The following is a 9,234-nucleotide window of genomic DNA, read 5'->3' as shown; positions in this document are numbered from 1 at the left end:
GGGACGTATTATGGGAACGCCCCTGGCGGGCGGGCGGGCGGCGTCCACAGACCTTGTCCGGAGCATATCTTCTACATGCATGAAGGGATTTTGATGAAACTTGGCACAGTTGTTCACCATCATGAGACGGAGTGTCATGCGCAAGAACCAGGTCCCTAGGTCTAAGGTCAAGGTCACACTTGGAGGTCAAAGGTCAAATTCAAGAATGACTTTGTCCGGAGCATATCTTCTTCATGCATAGAGGGATTTTGATGAAAGTTGGCACAATTGTTCATCATCATGAGAAGGAGTGTCATGCGCAAGAACCAGGTCCCTAGGTCTAAGGTCAAGGTCACACTTAGAGGTCAAAGGATACAAGAATGAAAACTTTGTCCGGAGCATTTCTTCTTCATGCATAGAGGGATTTCGATATAACTTGGCACAAATGTTCACCACCATGAGGCGGAGTGTCATGCGCAAGAACCAGGTCTCTAGGTCTAAGGTCAAGGTCACACTTAGAGGTCAAAGGATACAAGAATGAAAACCTTGTCCGGAGCATTTCTTCTTCATGCATAGAGGGATTTTGATATAACTTGGCACAAATGTTCACCACCACAAGACGTAGTGTCATGCGCAAGAACCAGGTCCCTAGGTCTAAGGTCAAGGTCACACTTAGAGGCCAAAGGTCAGATACAAGAATGACTTTGTCCGAAGCATTTCTTCTTCATGCATGGAGGGATTTTGATGTAACCAGTCTCTGCTTTTATGACAGATTTTTCCAAAATTCTGCTGGAGAAGGTAACGGTACAGCCTGTTAGCACCTCCGCATGATATATCATTTTATCAGGACTTGACCCCTAGTTCCTTCACGGTTTGTTATTTATGATGTTAGGCCAGATGTTGCCTGTAGATTACTCTGGGAGAATTAATAAACATTTGTAACTTGAAATAAGAAATAATGGGCAACGATTGTTTTAAGATTTTAAAATGTATCAGGAAAATGAAAACAAGAAATTAAAGATTTAAATTAAGTATTTACTATCTACTAAACATCATATAATAAAACATATAATTATACTTGATAATACTTGATAAAATTAATGAAGTATAGACTATTGTCTGTAAAGCATATAATTTATATGTATATAATAGACAATTGAATAATTTAAGAAAAATATATTTGTACTCTTATTTTCTTTTTATAAAATGCCTGTAGACATATAAATTATAAAAAAAACTTGGAATTTGATGTACAGTCAGCCTGTGGTAAAAAAAAACAAAACCTGCTAACAAAAAAAAAACAACAAAAAAAAACAACAAAAAAACAACAACAACAAAAAGAAAAGGAAACAACCACTAAATTTCAAATTTATCTGCACAAACAACTTTTGGAAAACAACATGTTGCTATTTAAACAAAAAGCAAAACATAACCATAAGTGATGTACATATAAATATATATGCTTTACTGTAGGTAAAATATTTTCGGAGCTACGCACTACAAAACATTAAAATGACAATTTTTTCCTAGGTCAGGGGCCATAACTCCTACAAGACTAAATGAATCCGGACGCGAAACCCTAGGTGCATAACTGCACATGCTGACCAACTTTCCTGTAAACTTTGGCGACTCTAGGTCAAATACTTTTGGAGCTACGCGTGACACAACATTAAAATAACAAAGTGGGGACATAGAAATGTTAGTTTAGGGCCAGGTTAAATGATAAGATGTTTCCACTGTTTAATTTTGCTTAAATTCAATCATGAATCATGTGTCTGCCTGTGTTTTTTCTAGCACCCGAAAAGCACATGAAAATCCTGTCCAGCATGCAAGAAATGCCAATCCTGATTTTTATAGAAACAGAGTGAAGGAACATAAACATAGAAATTTGCAAAATTACAGTTTGCAACATTTTAATGTGCCACTTAATTCAGCAAAATAATTAAATTAATAATTGAGCCGCACCATGAGAAAACCAGCATACTACATATTTGCGACTAGTCTGGATCTTGATCAGTCTGCTCATTCCATACAAATCGCTTTCAAACAGTATTCTATCTTCCGCATCTTCCTTAACCGTCGAACCCCTTGCGGGGACGTAGACGTTTTGTGCGTCAAAATCATAAAGAGAAAGAATATAGTGATAAAAATTTAGAGTGGAAGAAACTAAAAAATAACTTTGGTGAAATAAAAAGGTTAAAACTTGAGTTAGCAGGATAACTAGGGCGAAACATGTTCAAGGCTGCAAACTGCGGCACTGAACTGCTATAGGGTAGGGAGGTGGGCGACACTGGGGGGAAGTTGGTTCCAATGGTACACAGTTCTCGGAAAATAAGAGAACTTGTAATAGTCAATAGTATTCGAGTAAGATAAAATGTTAGTGAACTATATGGATCCTGATTAACTGCATGCATTTGCACGCTGATCTAGTTCCATGCAAATGCAGTAAACTGTGTAGGTTTTCTCATGGTGTGGCTCAACTATGAATAAAGACAACATTGCATTTTGAAGATCTGCATTTTGTAAATTTTAAGTTCAGACTATTATATAAAGAGGTAAATAAATCTGCCTTCTGCAAACAAAGCATGATCAGCCAGTGTATATTAACTATGGTCTTCGCTGGTCAAAATTCAAAATTTATTAATGATACATATAAAGAGTCAGTTATAAAAATTGTTTCATTTAGAACATGTAAAATAAACTTGTTATACATTTTTACATAGCTCATATTTTTCCGTTTTGTGAAGTATGTTTCTACAACTATGATCTGTTAGATCTTCACAATTCAAATATGTCTTGTAGAATAATACAAACATACAGCACACATGTTGGCTGATAAGCATCTTGGATGAAACACTATTGCTCCCATGCTGTGCTAGGCTGACCACTAAATCTTAGCATGTAATTGTTAAGAGTATAATTGCCCTGTACATAACTGTTAAACCTTCCTCACCAGTGAGGAAAATTCTGTCATAAAAGCAGAGACTGTAACTTGACACAATTATACACCATCATGAGTCGAAGTGTCGTGCGCAGTTCCCTTCTTTAGAATTACTTCCCTTTGTTGTTACTATAAATAGCTTATATTGTAACTTTATCATTACTAGTCGTAGGGAAAAATCGAGACCACTTTTCTGTAGTACAACATGCATGCTACATCCAATTTTGAGGTGTATTTTGACCAGTCTCTACCTGGTAAAGATTTTTGTGTGGACTTACAATTTTTTTTTTTATTTTTTTTTTTTTTTTTTTTTTTTTTTTTAAGATTAACTTCCCTTAGTTGTTACTATAAATAACTTATATTGTAACTTTTTTATAATTGACCGTAGGGAAAAACCAAGACCACTTTTCTGTGGTACAACATAGATGTTACTTTCCAATTTTAGGTGTATTTTAAGGTATCTCTACCTGGTAAGGAGTTTTTTTGTGGACTTAGAAAAACAAAACACTTAGTTATTACTAAACAACCACAAAATTAAAATTCCATTTGCAAATACAGGTGCTAGAGTAAAGAAATTTGCTGTGACGGGCGTATATTGTGACATTCTTGCACTCTTGTTATTACTTAGGAGCCAGTAAAATGTCTTTCAAGCTCGGAGATTTAGGAGAAGTAACTGTAACAAAGTTATTCTTTTTTTTTTTCTTTTTTTTTTTTTTTTGGACATTTGGCAGATGGACGGACGTTCAAGTTTTGAGGATAAGGGCCAAGATAAAGCTTTGTAACTTCGAGTAAGTAAGTCTAAATTTCAAGATAGTAAGTTTAAATTTCGAGATAGTAGTAAACCACCAGGCACTAATGCTTATTTAGGTAAATTTGCGACTTTCTAATTTTTGGAAAAAATACAATAGAAAAAGTGAAGGCATACTTGGTCATTTCACGTTTTTGTTTTGTTTTTGTTTTCAAAAATCAGATGTCACCTTTGTGTAGATTTGACAAACTTAGTAAGTCGCTTTCAAATCCAGTTCTTTTGTAGTGAGGTATAAGACATTTCAAACTAATCTGGTCTTTCGGAGTATCCGTTTTCATTTGTCTGAAAGCACTTATCTGCTAAATCATTACAGATGTTTGTATATTTTGAGCCGCATTTCCCGGAAAACGTATCTACTTCACAGAACATGTAAACACATATAGGAATGACCTCATTTTCGCCATCGAAACTGATATTCACTGTAGCTTGGATAGGCTGCATACATTCGCTGTTTCAAGTGAAAATTAACCACATTTATGATATTATAGTCTAAGGCCATACAAAATTGATTGATAGTTCTTCGGAAAATTTTCAAAAAAAAAAAAAAAAGACGAGAGAGAGCGAGCGAAATAATTTTTGATTATATATTTTTTCCCCAAAAATTTGGCTTTTTCAGAGGCGGGTAGAGTTTACATGGAGCGAGCGAATTTTAGAGACAATTTCATGGATCGGTCAGATATTTGCAAACAAACACTTTTTTAAGATATCACTCGGCTTTGGGTCTAGATCTAACACATGTACTAAACAATTGATAACAAATGGTTGGAAAATATATCTGAACAATAATTCTATGTTTAATTCAAATATTTTAATTGCACCCTCGTGCTCGTCTTTCCAGTCCGGCTTGATTCTTTTCACTGTATTGAACAATTCGCAGAACGTGCCCTCTCCATCACCTACCGGCACATCGAAGGCCATGTATTGCACTAGCGTTTAGGTATATATATAATATACCTGCTGTACATCATACCAGATGATATTATACCAGATTGAGTGTTATGATTAACACGTTCAAGCGCAAAGGCGAGGACACCTAATTCATTCTCTACTAGTACAGATACAGATTGATCTGACCAGAGGGACAGAGTGAGGCAAAGTCTTCAGAACAGAGAAAGAGAAATCATTTTAGCTACAGGCCAGTCCGGTTAACTTAGCCTAGCTCTTTGCGAATAGACAGTCTGGTTCTTAAACGTGCCAGACACATACAAAGCCGTCTTTTCTTGGAAAAACAGATATTTTGCTTTTAGTTAGGTGGGAGACACTGAAGAGCATCTCAGAAATATCCATCGTCTTGACCTGAATAAGTTTAAATATTCAATGGAAATTCAAACAAATTCCTGCTATTATGTTTTCGTATGAAAAATATCAGTAAGTATACGGTCTTAATTCTGTACCACAGAGTAAGCGAAAAATAAAAAGTAAAAACACTTAAGATCACTTAGAGATGGTACTTAAACAACTATATAGAAAGGTCACGAAGGAGTAAGTAGTTGTTATTATTTAAACGTTAACGTGACAAACAAACATATTAATCACCGGCTTGGTGTCGACAGCCTTGGGAAAAAAATAGTACATCAATGATCCCTCAGCAAATATCCTTTGCAATACCGCTCAATGACTTGTTGATGAAAAATGATACAGATGGCCAACTTTAAATGAAATTAAGGTTTGCGGTAACCAACAAAGGTAAACATATATCTTTAATTATTGGAAAGTCAATAAATGACCTATTGACCTATTACCGACTTATACTTAACAGTTAAATTATTTACTGTACATGATTGTATAAATGGTTCAATTTCAGCAGTAAGATATTGTCATAATTATAAACTGGTCATTTTTGAAATCCCTCTATAGTCATTGGATAAAAAGATATTAAAGGCAACGAAACGAAGCAAATGCACACAATTCTTTAACAATCTTTTTTTATGATTTCAGCAACAGCATTCACCGTGAGTTTGTAGCCGTTTTCGAACGCCACGTCAGCGTCTTTAAGGTTATAGGAATGGGTGAGATCGAAAACGTACAGCATGGTGATATTCGATATTGGTTCAAGGAAGCAGATTCATTTCGAAGAAGACTCACACTTAAAAATTCGTTCATGTCGCATATTACTTTTACACACAATATGGTCCTACTGCACTCGTTGGGTAGAGAAATTTAAAAACGATGTTAACTCGCACTTGCTACCCACCTGAAACAATTGTGTTTACAATGTGAACGTCCACCAAACACAAGCGACTGTTTATTTAATCGCACACAAACGTACCACACATCCTGGACAATTTGTTTATATCTTGTACATCGGCAAAATATCTAATACAATTAGTTTACACCGCGAACACCATAACTGCGAACAGGTGTTGACATGGTGATAACTAAACACACTTGGGACAGTTTGTTTACATCTCGAACACCAACTGCACACCTGAGAAAATTTATTTACATCGCGACCTAACTCGCTGGACATCTGTTTTACATCTCGCACATTAACTGCACGTCACGAAAAATGCCTGTATCACACACACACACAACCGATCACTGCTATACAGTTGAGAAAATTTGTTCACAAATCACGCATCTGTCACACACTTGCGCCAATATCTTCACATTGCGTACATATACCACAGTCAAAATTTTCACACATCACACACCTGCCGCACGCCTGAGACAATGCGCTCACATTTTCACATTGTACATACCTGTCGCACCTTTTGATAATTTGTTCATTTTACACATCCCTGCATCAAACACCAAGGACAGTTTATTCACCTTGCACACCCCAGTCACACACATAAGACATTTATCTTTCACCCACTGCAACACCTGAGATAATAGTTTACACATCACACACCGGCCGCAAAGCGGAAGCAATTTGTTTACATAGCACACACCTGCCGCACAAATATAACAATAATTGCACATTACACCTATAACTGCCACACACCACCTGAGACAGTTTCTTTTCATAGCACAACAGACCTGCCTCAAACACTGGACAACTTGTTAAGTTTATACTAATTTATTTTAGATCGATTGTGAAAAAAGGTCTACAACTTATATTAAGCACTCTCGACATCTATTCCTAATGGAATCCATTGCCACGAGGGTATAAGAGAAGAGGCCAGTTTCCCTTTTAATGCTAAGCGCCAAGCAAGGGAGCTACAGGTACCATTTTCCACGTCTTTGGTATGACGCGACCGGGGAGCGAACACACGACCTCCCGCAATCGAAGCGGACGCTCTACCACTATATGCTGTCGAGGCGGTGACAACTTGTTTACTCCGCTTACAAACCTGTCACTCACTTTGCTTATGGACAATGTGTTAACACCACGCTTATACTTTCCCTATTATTGGTATGTCACAAACCTCAGATTACGTTGTCCTTGAATATGGTATATCAAATATTCTTTTAAAAAGAAATTCTTTGCAAGGCTATGTCTGACAAATAGCTTAAAATGCTTGTAAGCTTTTTAAGCTATCTATTAGTCAGACATAAACCCAGATTAAACACAATCGCATGCGTGAATCAGGAAAAAACTACTTTCTCATGAAATGAACTCAAGTGGCGTGCAGCCTTGACATTGTAATGTTCATGTTTCATTTAAAGTGTTCTTATTAGTAATTGACATTTGGGTGAACCTTTTATTCAATATTTACGCAATTTAAACATAAGGAAAATATATCGTTAACAAAACAAAACAAAAAAAACAACAATCTAGCGTTTGACAGGTTCCATAACAAGATCAACCTTAGATTTATTAACTTGTGTATACATTTAATACACGTTAATTGCTGTGAAATAATTGTCACATTTTACTATATTTCTGTATTTTTTTCATTTTTTCTAAAAGAGTTCTGTTAAAACTGATATTTCCTTTAAACTGAAGTTTGGACACATCGTGAACATAAGAACATGATTTTTTGTTTCTAAACAATCTTAACAAATACTTATACAAGAACAAATCATGTGCGAGTCGGGAATTGAACCTGGTATGTCGCAACAATAACAACTTTATAATTAAAGCAGTTTACCTTCTGTACCCTAACACAAACTCTTTTTTTTTCAATTGTAAATGAACAATGAGTACAAACAATTAATTTTCATGTATTTCCATAACATATAACTTGTCAGTAACTACGTTTCATGGTCTTTATGATAATTATAGCAATAATGACCCTTTAATGCAACATCTATATGTTCACTTGGGTACTGAAAATCATAAGGAATAATTAGATTGATTGTTTTTATCAGAAAAGTGTACGATTATTTAATGCTCTGAAGGAATGTAAACTCCGAGTGTGTAACTGCTGTATATATCACTTTTCTTGCATACCAGGCGGGGATTTCCGGTATATTTACCTGTGCTTGAAAAATTCATCGGACATACCGGGGCGTTAGATGCCTCTCGTGCTGTAAATGACGTATTACGAACTACATATATGTAGAAGATTTATGTAGTTATTCATTTCTTTTTTTTAAAGAAACGGAATAAAAATCCATTACCTTGAGAGTTCCTCTTTGCCCCGGGTAGTATATTTCTCGATTCAAAAACAAAACCGATATTTTTATCAAAATTCCGTAAAGTTACGCTGCAACTGATAAAACAAAACCGGAAATAAACATTGTTATTTGTCTTTGAAACGTCATGACGTTTTTCCTGTTTACGGACGTTGGTCTCCCACGCTTTGTTTAAATACGCTGTTATAAGAAATAGTTCTAAAAAAGAAGGTCATTCAAATGATTTTATTGTTATTATTATTTCTTGAATACGGTATGCCAAAAAAAAACAACAAATTCTATCACTGGTTGTAGCTTCAGAGCCTCGTTACCGTCTAAACAGTTACCCTCGAGGCCGAAAATTTCTATCTGCCCCTGCAACCAGTGAAAGAATCTTATATTATTATATATATACTTATGACTCTCGACACGATTAGAACATTCACAACTCATTCAACAATTAACGTAACTGCCTCATATCATTTAGAATGTATGAAATAATTCTAAATAATTCTATTATTCCGAATGGCTTACTGTTCTTACTGTTAATCATAAAACACATTATATGCATTAGAATGGCGTTAAAAATATTCGTTCCAAAAACCAGGACAGACGGACATGGACGCGTCATTTTTTCATTCATTGACCTTAAAACCCCTGGTAAATATATTGGGCATGTCAATTTGAAAAACAGACAATTCAATAGTGTTTTGAACTGTTTATATGTGTAAGTCAAAGACGATTTTGTCCCATGTCAATATCTTAATTTCATAAAGTCAAAATCTTTACGCCAATCACTGACGAGACTTCGTGTTTCAGCGCACACGTTACGTATTTAGACTGGAAGACATGGTAGAAATAGAATTGAAAGAACTGATAGACTTTGTCAACTTTGTGGGTCACGTGACATCGAGGATGAATATCATTTCGTTCTAAAATGTAATGTTTATGTTCAGTTACGCCACCAGTATATCAAGCCTTATTTTACAGACGTCCTAGTATG

The sequence above is a fragment of the Mercenaria mercenaria genome, chromosome 15, assembly GCF_021730395.1.
Source record: "Mercenaria mercenaria strain notata chromosome 15, MADL_Memer_1, whole genome shotgun sequence".
In the NCBI taxonomy this organism is placed as follows: Eukaryota; Metazoa; Mollusca; class Bivalvia; order Venerida; family Veneridae; genus Mercenaria; species Mercenaria mercenaria.
This window is presented reverse-complemented; position numbering follows the sequence as displayed.